Source organism: Mauremys mutica, chromosome 9 (assembly GCF_020497125.1).
Source record: "Mauremys mutica isolate MM-2020 ecotype Southern chromosome 9, ASM2049712v1, whole genome shotgun sequence".
Taxonomy (NCBI): Eukaryota; Metazoa; Chordata; order Testudines; family Geoemydidae; genus Mauremys; species Mauremys mutica.
The window spans coordinates 28,180,574-28,195,163 of NC_059080.1; the positions used below are offsets into that span (position 1 = coordinate 28,180,574).

At 40.1% G+C, this 14,590-nt stretch overlaps 1 long non-coding RNA gene across 2 annotated transcripts in view; it reads right to left on the bottom strand.

The window, feature by feature from the left end:
- Positions 1 to 1,015: 1,015 nt before the first annotated feature.
- The window catches only part of LOC123377891, a 44,427-nt gene continuing 30,852 nt past the window's right edge, over positions 1,016 to 14,590 (bottom strand). The window contains exons 4-5 of one of the 2 annotated variants that reach the window (XR_006582379.1): positions 3,383 to 3,466; positions 1,016 to 3,270 (exon numbers count right to left, since the gene is read on the bottom strand). This is a non-coding gene — a long non-coding RNA (uncharacterized LOC123377891). Of the gene's footprint in view, positions 3,467 to 14,590 lie in introns of both variants that reach the window. The other variant, XR_006582378.1, reaches the window with a different exon arrangement.

The following is a 14,590-nucleotide window of genomic DNA, read 5'->3' on the forward strand; positions in this document are numbered from 1 at the left end:
AGTAAGATGCAATGGGAAGATATTAAAAATTCACCAGCTACACTAAGGGACCAGGAGAAATTAGAAACATTAACAGAAAACACCAAAGTTACATTCTCATTAATAAAAAGCAGCTGGAATACTGTGTCCAGTTTTGAGCACTGCTCTTTAAGAAAGATGTGAACAAACTGGAGAGAGTCCAGAGGAGAGCAACATAATTGAAAAGAGGTTAAGAAAACATGGCCTATGATGAAATGTTGAAAGAGCTGACCATGCTTAGAGAAAACTGAGGGGGGGATATAATAACAATCTTCACATATGTAACAGGCTGTCATAAAGAGGACAGTGATCAATTGTTCTCCCTCTCCAGTAGAGTAGAACAAGAAGTAAGGGAGGTTTAGGTTAGCTATTAGGGAAAATTTTCTAACTATAAGGATAATTAAACTGGAACGATTTACCTAGAGACGTTTGGAATCCTCATCACTGAGATTTGTAAGAACAGGTTAGACAAATACCTGTCAGGAATGGTCTAGTTATATTTAATCCTACCTCAGTATGAGGGGAATGGATTAGATACTTCTTGAGGTCCCTTCTGGCCCTACATTTCTAAAAATTCTTCAATCTGAAAAATACTTACTCAGTGGGAAGGAAAAAGTCTGCTGACCTAAGAATGACAATGAGCAACAATGAGTTTGCAGTTGAATATGTCTGCAAAAATGTCAAAGCAAATTTTGGTATTAATGTGCAGATACATGGAATCACAGGGCAGGGATGTAATAACTTATTTCTATACAAATCTAGAAACAAATTGGCAAATTATAAGTGATCAAGGACTAGAGGAACTGTCTTATAAGGAAAAATATTAAAAGCTAATTATACAGAGCTTGGATGAACAATGATTAGGAAGTTACCTGTCACTAGTTTACAAATGTCTAAATAAAGTAAATACTGAGGGTAAAGATACATGATTATTTATGAGTAGTGGAAAGGAAAATTTTTGACTGAATGCCAGCGAGATATATCAAATTGTGGAACAGTTTTCCAAGGGAAGTGGTAGAAACCCCACCACTTGGAGCTTTGGTTGGACAATACACTGGTAAAGGAAACCATTCTGCATTGACAGGGAGATGGACTGGATATTCTAATTTGTCTATGCCATCTCTTGCTTTTATAATTTTATGAAGTATAGACAATTATTTTGGGGCATTCATTAACATCAATATTTTTTCATAGTACAATGTAAATGTCCAACTCATTGTTATTAGCTTTCAGCAAGCAGAGAATGCTTTACTAGTGACTAAATTGCTCAAATAATTGTTTGTTTTATCTGAATCCTCATGTCAAATGTTGCTTAGGACTCAAACCAGGCTCCACTATTCCCATCTGTTCTGGGTCACTCTTTGCATGACCTCTTTATTGTTAAGTACCATACGTTTTCCCTCTAAGTACTGCTCAGTGGAGAGATTCTTTTGGTCAGTTCCTTTTATTTGTTCCTCCAGCTGCCCAATGTGGCACATCTGCCAAGGCAGACGTTCTGGCTTCATTCTTAATGTGTATCTCAGATATTTCCATCTTCTTTTCTGGATAAATTTTAGAGATAAGAAGTTGAACTCTGATAAATCTCAGCATTTCTTATACATTAATTCAATTTAAGATGTAGTATTTTAACGTGGTGTTTGCTTTTGAAAGCATTTAGACATACATCTATATCTTTGGTGGATTTTCAGCTTTCACATCCATATATTAAAGTGGAAATAACATTTGAGTTGAAGTTTCAGAGTTTGGTTTTTAAGTTGTAGATTTTTGATTATCAAATTTTGTTTAATTATTTTCTTATGAATATCCCCACTGGTATGCATGTTAGTGCCAGAGTATGTGAATTGACACACCTCCTGTATTTCTTTGCCTTCTAACCTAAATCTTGAGTTATGAGTTGCTGGAGTTTTCATTAGCTTGCTTTGTTTTCATAACTACTTACGAAGCCTGTCTTTTGTGCAATGCTAAACAGTCTTTCAGTCTTTGCTTGTGTGTTGTTTGAGTTGTCATTTAGAAGAGCTATGTCATCAGCAACATCAAAAGCTTCTAGTATGTTAAGCTATGTGATGCTTGTGTTGTATTCATCTTCACTTGTTCTCATAATGAAGTAAATATCAATGCCCAACAGGAGGGGTGAGAGAATGCATCTTTGATTGATACCAGTATTATATTAAACCATTCATTCTACTCTGTGTTTACTTTATATCAAGGTGCAGTTTGCACAATTAAAGCCTTGGTAAAGTTAATTATTTACTGGAATACCATAACACTTCAAGATGGCCCGGTGAATCATGATGAATCTACAGTCTTTCACAGTTCTGATTTTGGGAACCAATGCCCATTGCTTTCTCCACTCAATTGTTGTCATCCCCAACTTTGGCCATGAATCCCCCCATTATTAAGAAAACATCATGCTTGGGAATATTGTCAACCAGAGTTTGTAGGCAATTGTAGAACTGATCTTTGATCTCATCACCAGAGTTGTCTATTGGTGCATAACACTGTATAATTGTCATTTTCACGTATTATGTTTAAAACCTAGCTTGGAGCAGCTGGCTGTTAATTGGCTCTCAGTCAAAGTGTTTTTTCAGCTTTGGAAATCATAATTAATGCTACTCTCTCTCAATGGTAGCCATATTGCCTCCTCAAATATGTTATGACTTTATTTTCATTTCTGAATTTTTTTTTATCCATTCCTGTCCCACTGACTTCCGCTTACTCCAAGGATTTCAAGATTATATTAATCCATTTCTTTCATCTCCTGCAAAGCTTTTGTCATTGCAGCCATTGTTCTAGTGTTCCAGAAACCTACTTTTATAGTTTGTTTTACCTTTAGCAAAGATCTCAGCCTTGACCTGATTGCTTGCACAAAGATTCATCATTCCTGCTGAGACAGAGTCCATTACTTTGGCATGCTGTTTCTCAGAAGGGCTAACTTGTTGTGTTTCTATAACTTCTTTGAAAAATGACGATAGGCATAGTTCTCAGGGTCTTTGTAGCACATGAACAGTCCCACCACATCAAGGTGCAGTCCCCATGGAAAGACATGCTTGATGCATGATATTTTGCTGGGTTTTAGTCATTAATAACTGCAGTGAATGTGTGTCACTGTCTTGGCATAAATTCTCTCTCAGCATCAATGTTTTAAATCCCAGATTTGAGGTCCAATTCTGATTTCATTTAGACCTCCGTAAATCAGGAGTTATTCTACTAGTGCTACTGGTGTTAAGTAAGAGTAGAAACTCCTCTTAATATCTGGTTGAAAAAAAAATAAAGTTAGAAGTTTACAGGATGAAATCAAATTCTGTTGTTTCTCCCCAAGAAACAGGATGTTCCCAGCCTCACTTCATAGGGGTATTTGTTTTACCATTTGTTGTCTTTCCTTGCATTACTTGACACATTCTGAGCTGAGAGAGCCACATCTCTTCCAGGATCAATGGCATACATTACCCTGTAGATTCAATGAAAACATATTAGAGCTAGCTCTGCAGATACGAATTCTGTAGGCTGCAAACTAAGCAGGGTTTCTAAGTTACATACTAAAAATAAAAAGGAGATCATAGGTAACCTTAGTTTACTTTGTTTCAGCCTGAAGGTCAAGGCATACCACTTTTTATTTCCTATAGGTAATTTTACTCAGTAAACTTAATTTGCAAGTTTATAAAGCCAAATTCTGCCCTCAGATGAATTCATCTGACTTCTGTTGAAGTCAATTAATGTTGTGCATGTAGTTGAGAACAGAATTTGGCCCTCTTTGAGGTCCATTTGGTATGTTTTAAGCCAGGGGTTTCACAAGAAAATTTTTGGTGGCCTCAGAGTGCAGCCACCAACTCTTGCTGGTGGCTGCTCTGACAATTTTTCTTAAAATACTTAATTAACTTTAGGAAAAACAAATAAATATGCACATATACATGTCCAAATCATTGTAATTTATTAATGTAGGTTTTTATTGCAGACTCAATAATAAAAATAATGTACCATTGTCTCTATTGTTTACTGGACCTAAACAGAATAGAAACAAATAATGTGCTTTGCACATTCTTGTCTTTTTTGTTGTTGTTTCTTTTTCTTTTTGAGACTTGCTAGCTAGTAAGTTTCTGTCAAAAGTGTTATTTGTATGTTTGTTAACTCTGTTTTGCTTCCCCCCCGCACCCCTTCCCAACACCGCCCAGGAGGCTGTGGACACATGAAAAGCCCCTGGTGGCCTCAGGTGGCCACATTTAAGAAACACTGCTTCTAAACATTGACAATCTTTGTCCGTATCAGTCCTTTGTGCATTATCTGAGATTCTTACTTCTATTGTATTTATAAAGATTATGGATGCATCATCATCTATCTTGCCTGCAATCTGAATGACAGTCAATAGCACTTGTACAATAAACTATCAGGAAACCAAGACAATCTGTTATCAAATCTTCCATGGTGATAGAAAATTTTAGAGCTAGTTGGGATCATGCTAAGGCTTGCATACAATTAGTTGGACTTGGTCTATGATCATCAATCTAATGAGTACATAGTTATGCAAGTGTAAAAATAGTGCATATGAAGTACATCAGTCTTGATTCAGAAGATTCAGTGTGTGCGCCATGGATGAGCTGATAGAACTGATCAAGCAGTGTAATTAGGAGAAACCTGGAGGGACAAAGCCTTATCTTGCCTTAGAGATGAGAGAATTTACAATGCAGCCCAGTCATGCTGTGATAAATGTTCTGCTTTTGATGTGAATGATAAAGTGATCTAATGATGGCTGTTGTTATGGAACCTGCTAGCAAGTGAATGTCCAAACAAGTGTCAGACTGGATGAAAGGTATTCTTGTTTGGAGTATTTATCTTCTGTTTTGCCTCTGTGCAATTTATGCTTTCAGCTTTTGTATTTTAACTAGCTGATTCAGTTCTAAAACTCAATAAACTGTTTCAGCCCAGCAGTAGGTTAACATGAGCAATGCAAAATATTCTAGGAAGTAGTAGTTACTGAATATAGTTAGGGGTAAATGCAGGTATAATTGCTGATAAAATTTAAACAGAAAGGCATGTCATTGCAAAAGGCCTTGTTTTAAAAAAGTGAAACAGGTGCTAGTAGCTTATATACAGATGGAAATGTTTAGTGTAAGCACTGTTTTGCTCAAGTCTTCTATAATAAAGTGGAAATGCATTAATCTTGAAGTAGTGGTAACTTTGGGTAATATAATAGTGATCACTGTAGGTGCTTTAGAGAGTTGTGTTGATGATGCAGTAGGTGACAGTTTCCCCTCTGAGTACATACTAAACCAACTCTTCAGTACAGTCTTTGTGTTACTGAAAGTGCAGTCTTATTTAAATGACCAAAAATCATGGTTCTAATAGTATGCTGCCATAAACAGCCCACAAAAACTCTTAATAGAAAATGATGTTAACATCTGAGCTCTCAAATTCCTACTCTTTGTGCTTCCCTACATTTTCACTTCTTTTCAGCTGGAAAAGGTAGTTTGCATTCCTGTTCTCAAAGGCTGCATTGTATTGCTGTCTCCTGTTAAACAGCTGTCACATTTCTGCCCAGAGTTGGCTGCATTTCAGTTGAGAATAAAGTTATTCTTGTGTAGATGTTTTATAAAATGTTTTAAAACACATTGAGATCCTTGGAAATGAAAAGGTCTATGTAAATGTACAACTATTATCATCATCCTGCTGTCTGCTAGGTTGTTTTCTTTTGTAAATACATACCCAGGGACAGAGTGGCAGTCAAGCCATGTAGGAAGTAGTATTTTGAGGCTTTTGTTTCTATGTGCTGTGCTGTAGCGAGCAACACGGGTGTTTGTACATTTCCCTAAGTTTGTGCACAGAGCTGCCCCCTGGCTGGAGGCACAACCATCTCTTTATTACCCTACAGAGCTGTTACTCCCACCTTCTCTGATCAACTGTCATATTCCAACTGCCACAAAACCTTTGCATTCCAATATTCCATCTAGTTCTCACAAGGCTCAGTGATGACTGAACTGGGTGAGATGCTGAACAAAGAGCTCTCACCCATGCTTGTAGCTGTTTCCCTCACTTCACACTGACTCAGAAGATATTTTAGGCTTCCAAGTGACACAGAGTGACTGTGGTAGGCCTGGCACCTCACTGCTCCTTTGGGGCGGGGGGGGGATGGGATGACATGGGGTGTCACCACTCCCAAGTTCATGTGCTCGCCTCACTGTGGGTGGCCCGATGCAGCCTAATAGCCTCTCTCCACACAATCACCCCTTAGTCAGGGTAGTGTGACCTAATGGCCAGAGTCCATATAAATCGCTCCCAGCATCCAATCAGTGCGGCCCAGTGGCCAGAGTCCATATATCTCCCCCCTCACAGGCTGGATAGTGTGGCCTAACGGCTGGAGTCCATGTAACTCACCCCAAATGTCTGGGCAGTGTGGCCTAATGGCCAGGGTCCATATAAATCACTCCCAGCATTGGAGTAATGTGGCCCAATGGGCAGAGTCCGTATGATTCTCATGCTGGGCCACCTCCCGACCAGGGGAGGGGTGGTTGGACAGGTGGCTGGGAGGGGTAGGGGAACCTGGGCCTGCCGTCTCCACCAGGTCCTGACCCAGGGCCCTGGTAGTGGCAAGTTCCCCTTGCCACCGACTCAGCGGGGATCTGCCCAAAACACGCCAAGCCTCTGTGTGGCTCTAATGCTGTTTTCCTCTAAAGTTCCCCTGGGTCATTTCCTACCATAACCTCTGGGTCCTCCATTTCAGGGGGTCCTCTGGTCTGTTCCCCTTCTGTGACTTACTCTGTCTGGGCATGGGGGTGCATCCCAGCTTGGCTGGCTTCAGGATCCTGGAGCACAGGCTGTGCCTCATCGGGAGCTAGCAGCATGCCTCCTTCTCCTCCAGCAATCAGCCCAGACTGAACAGCTTTGTAGGCTTTTATACCTGTTCTCCAGTTGGAGCATGCCCAGCAGAGCCTCGGGGGCGTGGCTTCCTCTGCTAGGAAAGAAGGGTTAACCCCTGCAGTACCAGTGCGGGGCCGCTCTGCCCCATCACAGTGACATTCCTGGAATCTTACTATATTGATAGCAATAATAGAAAAGGGGGACAGGGAGTCAGAGTAAAATGCAGGGGAAATGGCAACTGGTAACAGAAACACCACTACAACTGGCACTACATGAAAATTATCAACATTTCATTTCTGGCACTTGCACAAGAACTGAATCACCATCACCATCCCACAGTACATGGAGACTGCTTCAGGAAATGAGAAGGGCTGTCTCTCTGACAATAGCTTCATTGGGAAAATAATGTCTTCAGGATAAAAGGAAATATTTCTGTACACACAGCTCACTAAATAAAGGAGAAATCTGGAGTATATTTATTCATTAGATTCTGCTATGTCAAGATTTTGATTGATGAAAATTAAAATAATGGTTTTGATTATTATTGAGTACTATAAAATGGTCCATATGAAGGGAGAAATTTGATTGGCTAACAAAGATTGAGACATCTGGTATAACCATATGGTTTGGGAATCATTAGCTAATTGTTACAAAAATATAACCAAACCATCATTTTATGACAGCATTAAAGTCCTTCAGGAAGTGAAGTCATATTAGCTACCTGCACAACTGAAGTTTCTCAGCCTTCACTGTTATATCTCACATTTCACTGCAGGCATGTGACCAGTGGAGTTATACTGCTTGTCATAGCGTTGCACATGTTTTTAAACATTCAAATTGGGGAAAAGTCTATATATCCATTAGCAGAAGTTATTTACAGAATGTTCATTACTATGGGGGCAGAGTTGTTGAGAGGCAAATGACTTTCAAACCCTCATTTGAAAGGGTTATTTACTATTTATCAAGACTCGAACTGATACTTTTGGACTCTACTTGCATTGGCATATAATCCATAGCGGACACGTTCAGGTGCACATTTGCCAGATGGAAAGAGGTTAGCAGTTAGCTAATGAATGAAAAAAAAATTGTAAGTGGGTGGGAAGACGAGAGGCAGGATAGTCCAGCTGATAGGATACTGGAGTAGAAATCCAAACACCTGGGCTCTATTCCTAGCTTACCAGTGATCTGCTGTGTGGGCTTGGGCAAGTCACTTCCCCTGGTTCCCTTTTCACCCTTTGTCTATCTTGTCTGTTTAGATTTTTCTAAAGATCTTACAAGGGGCCCAGCTCCATCAAGGGACTTAGGTGCCTAAAGCCTAGATTTAGACACTACTGTGATCCACAAAACCCCACTCAGCTGCCACCTAACTTTGTATGCACCTAATTTCTGCCTCTGGGCATGAACACTGCTGCCTCAGGCAGGTGCTTGGACACCTATCTCACATCTAAGCCCCAATGCAACCCTCAGCTCCGATGAACGTAGCTGGTGGCCCACCTATCTCACCTGTGGGCCTAATCACGCATGCCTAACGCCACATAAAATGGCTGGAGGCCTCCCATATAAAATTTAGCCCACTGGATAGAGTGCTCACTCAGGATGTGGGAGACTTTTCTTCAATTCCTTTCGCTGACTAAGAAGATATTTGAACATGGGTTTCCCACTTCTCGGGAGAGTGCCCTAACCACTGGAATATATGACATTCTGATGAGAGTTTCTGACTCTGTGCTGTTGATTAAATAGTTATATACATTGGCCAGAAAGTGAGAATGGCTTTATAGCCCTGTGGTTAGGGCACTCACTAGAGATGTGGGAAACCCCCCAAATGCCTTCTCCTCATCAGGCAGAAGGGGGAATGAAGCCAGGATCTCCCACCTCTTCAGTGAGTCCCCTAGCCACAGGGATAAAGGTTATATAGGAGGCCACTGCCACCACCTTCTCACCTGTTTTTTGTGTTGTTATTAGGGCTGTCCCTAGGGGGGAGCAGGGCCCAGGACAAATTAGCCCCCACTGGTTTGGGGGCCCTGCTCAGCATCGGCAGCTGGGCAGAATCCTCGTCGTGTGGGGCTGGTCACCAGGACCCCAGTCACATGGGGCTGGCAACCAGGAGCCCAGGGGTGCTGCAGCACTCCCCACACCCCTAGTTCCCACGTCTATGTCTTACAGGACTGACCGAACTGGCCAATTGCACCGGCCCATTGGGCCCCCCAAAGTGTGGGGCCAGGAGTGGTTACCCCAATTCGCCCTACCCAAGGGACGGCTCTGGTTGTTAGGCAGGCACCACTGCCTTTCTTGCAAGAAACAACTTAGTTGCATAAGGTGACTGACTTCAGGATAGGATTTCCGGATGTTGATCCCAGCCAGAGAATGGCAGGGCTTAGGACATGCCTCTCTTCTTGCATCTGCTATGGGCTAGCTTTGGTGACTCCCCGGACGGGCGTCTCTCTCTCTCTCTCTCTCTCTCTCTCTCTCACACTCTCATAGGGAGCCTAACACAGGATTTGTGGATTCTCCTGGATGGCTAGATGCCTAAATGTTAGGCATTGCAATGCTGAGCATTCCTACATCTAAGTCCCTTTGTGGATCTGGGCCATGGACTGTCTCTTACTATCTTCTCATTACTGTACATACACAATGAGGCCCTGATCATGATCGGAGCCTTTGGGAACTACTGTGTACTACTACTACTACTACTACTACTACTACAGTTGATGGCTTTTTGCCTAACACTGCCATATTTGGTAAGGCATAAGATTAATACCCCATTCTTTTCTGTTGTTCTGATTTGGTCTTTGATTCTGTAAAACTGTAAAATATTTTCACAATTTATTCAACAAATCTGATTTGCGGCAGACCCTATTTATTCTATAAATTTACAGAAAAAGCCTTGGGCTGGATAGCATTATTGACACTGAGAATGCCTGCTGTTTCTCAGGTAGCTGTCAGTTCAGCATAAGAAAGATGCTAATTATCCTAAGCGCAGGTCACTCAGTGAGTTAGAAATCTGAAATTGCTAGATATGAGTAAGACACTGGTGCCCATTGATTTAAACTGAAATATCACACTGAAGAGGTATGTGAATGGGAAAGAATGTGTGAGGATAAATCCTTACTGTCAATATTTAATATTGCTATCATGTCAGAGTTGAAATTATTGTACCATGTGTAAAGGGTTCAGACACTTAGATTTGTATCTAGAGGAGGTTGAAGAGTAGGATAAAAAACAAGAATGTGGGATTAAGAGAAAACAAAAAAGGAAATGTTGGGATAAACGTCCTCTTTCTTCTCCTAAAAATGTCAGATCTTTGTACTAAGTAAAATTAATAAGAAATATACACACACTTTTAAATATCATCCATATGAAAAAGACTTACAAAATGAAATAGAGATTTAACCAGTAACATTCTAGGAAATTATTCTAAAACTATAGAATCTAGGAGAATGATAACATTTCTATAGCTTTTTAGAAAACTTTATAGAATTTTTATCATATAACTTTTTGTTAAACTCTGTGGGAGATGTAAAAAAAAACCTATAGAAAGGTTAGCATTGTTGTTTTCATTCTAAGACTTCTCCATAATAGTAATTATTTTGGCCTCTTTGTGATTTTACACCTGTGTAACTCCTTTGACTCTAAATTAATTGAGTCTCTTTTTATTGGTAATGTAGCTAAAGTTAGTCAACAATAATATTCCCATAATTTTTTAAAGGATTTTCACCTTGAAATTCCTGTAAGAATGCCTTAACCTGTTGTTGTACAAAGCATTGTTGTTTTTTAAAACTGTGAAGTACTTACTATTAGAGATAGATAAATGAAACTAAATCTTCTATCATAATATAGATTACATCCAGATGGTGGACTAACATGTACCTTATCCAGTAACTATCACCTCTTTATTATGGTAATTTGTTTGTTTTTAAAAGATCTTACTGTACACTACAGAGATCATTTCAATTATCTAGTTATTCCCCCCGTCTCTCCCCCACCCTCACTTAGGGAGTTCTGATTAATGTTTGTAAACTGATGAGACTAAACTCGTTCAGGCAAGGACTGTCATTTGCAACACTGAGCAAAGCAGCCCTTTCAAATAATAATTAATAATGTAACACTTATAAATGCTGAGTATAAGTATTAAACTCATTTGTTTTTCATAAGGTATAATTGATAAATTTAGCAAATATTCCCAAACTTGATTGTATTTGCCAAAACTAATTGTTTTACACTTGTCCATACTGAACCATGACTGGTAACCCAATCACCTCACCATTCCACACTGCTGAATCTAGTTACAAGGAACACAATGCTCCACACCCACACTAAATGACCGGAAGAGGACAATATATCGATGGCTTTACTGACTTTCTAAATTCACCATAGCAGCATAAAATTGGTAGAAGGCATGACTTACTGAACATGCAAAGACAGTCTCCACAGGAAAATCATGTCCAAAACATGGCCTGTGCATATGCAGCATCCCTTTCTCAGTATCTACTATACCTACCCCTTGCTGGCAGTACACCTGGCTGCAGGGGTCTTACAAAGCACCTATTTCGTTGTGATCCTTATAATGGGATTCACATGTCATGCATTGCAATTACATACTATATGAAGTGGTATGAAGTGCAATGGTATCCGTTTTTCTCACATTGGCTGAAGTTTATCCCTATGCAGAGGGCCCATGTACCACTCAGATCTCACTTAAGCCCTATTTTGAAGACTTAAATATAAATTTCACTTGTTCAGAGTAAAGTAAATAAAAAGAAAGGAAATTCTTGCAGGAACTGCAGCTCCCAACTTCTAGGTTGGCGCTATGAACAACTAGTACCCAAAGTCGAGACACTGTGTTGGCAGCTAATTAAAAAACTTAGTTGTTACATACAGTAAATGAAAAAAGTGATCTATAGGTTACTCAGTTTAAATGTTAGCTAGTGATTGCCAGTATTATTACTGAGTTCTTTTAAATGGGAATTTGATTGAATGGAAAAATTGCGGCAACTTTTTTCAATTGACTGTAGGAATTCTGAAGATTTCCCCTCTTCCTCACCTTCTCCTCTTCCTCCTAGCTACCCCACAGAAGCCTCTTCCTTTTGATGATCACAATTCCTTCTTGAAGCCACTAATTCAGTACCATATTTCAGAGTTCTGAATGTGTTTTACAATTAAATGTAATCTGCATTGTTAGGAATTATTACTTTACAAGCATTACATCTTTTATTTATAAAAAGGCATTGTTCCTGTGAGGAAGAACCACCATTATATTCTAATTCACTGTTCATATGGAATAGAGAGGAGTTAACATTTATATACCTAGTGGCACTACAAATACATAAAGACATCCCAAATCCTGAAGTTCTTACTCATGTCTAATCATAAACTTAACTCTTATATAGCACTTTCCATCCAGAGGTCTCAAAGCATGCTGCAAAGAATGTTAAGTATTATTATCTCTATTTTGTTCCTGCTGAAGTCACTGCCTGAAGGAAGACTTTAGGATTTTACCCCAACTCCTTTTAATATGCATGAAGATGCATATCCTAACCCTAGACAACTCTAACCCATGACAAAGCCCTGGCGAGGATGATTTAGTTGGGGTTGGTCCTGCTTTGAGCAGGGGGTTGGACTAGATGACCTCCTATGGTCTCTTCCAACCCTAATCTTCTATGATTCTAAGATACTAACACAAACACAGAAGAGGAACAGATAAATTTACCTTCCTGACACATTAAAATATCTGACTTTTGTTTTTTTTCCAAATGCACTATACTAACATAGTCATATCTAAAAAACTAGCTAGTTACCTTAGATAACTAAGTATTGCCCATGTATTTGCAGTATTCACTAGGTGAAGATATAAGGAAGTATACAGAATGCTACAAGTACTGAGATACCCTGATCTAGGAAACTGGCAGGTTTTTTAAGATCAACCACCATAGGTACATCCCTTGGGTTCATAGCACTTGGTGCCATAGCAATATGGCATTTGGTGCTGAAAAGCGTGGCCAACTTGTCTTTAAAAATATATAATAATGTTTAAAGCTGCAAAATAAAATAAAAGTAACTGATAGTACTGTATATTGATCTTGATTCATGAACACAGTTTCCATCTATATCATTAGGAGGTCAGCTGCATCATGAGGGTCACAATGTCTAATCAAAACACATAGGGCCATCCTGTCAGTTTGCCCTCATTAATGTGCCTGCAAGATTTGCAGGCATGTCCGTTTGCATGCACAAAACACCACATTTACATATGCAGTTCAGGTAGTGAAGCTGCAGTTCAACTCTGAAAGTGACATGGGGGTGTGGGACAAGAAGTTCTATAGTTTTTGTGTCTCATTGATTCCACATAAATGTGCTCAGTTTACAAAAGAAGATTGTCACTCCTTCACAAGAAAAGCTGGGGTCTTTACTTGACGTTGGCGAGGATCCAGCTCCCTCCTCCTTCTCAGTTCCCAGACAGTTCGCCAGAAAATAACAGTCCAGAGTCCAGTCTGCAGGCAATTTGATGGGTTTATTGGGGCTAAACAAGCCAGCATATTTTGAAGCCCTTTACACCAGTTGGGCTATTTCCATACACCAATAGAGTTTAACCATATTCCAAAGCCCTTTACATCAGCTGGGCTTATTTTTATATGCTGATAGAGTTTTCCTTTCCCCCTTCCCCAGCTATTGTTTTATACATCGATAGAACCCTCTTCTTCTCCTGACCCCTAGCTCTGCACATTGACAGAGCTCCCTCTTCTCCTCCCTCTTCTTGGAAAATTTAATTATACTTGTAGTGCCCCTCCCCTGGTACCACCCCTTCCAATATATGGTCATGTTTTTTCTGGGGGGTTTTGAGTCTGGGGTTGATAAGACCACCTCTTTTGTACCTGATAGGAGGGGTAAGGAGCGGGGTTACTTTTGGCCCTGGTCACTTTCTTGCAGACTTTGCATCTTTTCTTTACACCCTTCCCTCCCCTCCAGCTATTTGGTTGCCATAGCAACTCCATGCTCCATTAGCCCCTTAAGGATCTTCAAGGCTACCAGCTGGGGTAGGGTGGGGAGGGGGAGAGAGTGAAAAGGGGGTGCATTCTCTTGTTTGCTTATTCAGCCTGTTTAAACTAAAAGCAAGGCCAGAAACAAGATTATTATTGTTTAGTTTTTAACCTATTTACTTCACATTCTCGTAACTCTCCTCAACATCTGCAACAGTAGTTAAGATCCTACAGGCCAAATGGTTCTGTGACAGCTCTCCTGGAGCAAGGCGTCTCATGCTGTGAGTTTTCACTAGTCCTCCAATAGTGAATTAAAATTAAACTTAAAGAATTGGCCACCTGGGCCTTTAAATTTCAAAACAAAAGTAACGGATTGGTCCCAGTTAAATGAAGGTGCAGTCTGATATTAGGTCTGGGCCCAGGGTTAGGACTGTGAATCTTCTCTCCTGTCTCAGCTTCACCCAGCACTCCTCCTTAGACAAAGCAGGCAAGTGTTCTTGATTTGCCTGACTGGCTATATGTCCTCGTCTTGGCCCTTCTAGCCAATGGAAGACCCAGTCTTGTTGCTTCCTAAGTTTGAGTTGCTTTTCAAGGCAGAGGAGTGTCTGGGTATTGATGAAAGAAAGTTTGGTATACAGTATCACACATACCCTCAACAACTTCTGTGCTACCCATTTATCCTCTGTGAGCCTAGGAACTGACCTATGCAGCATAGCTATCACTTAGAAATCTAATTTTAAAATTAAGTT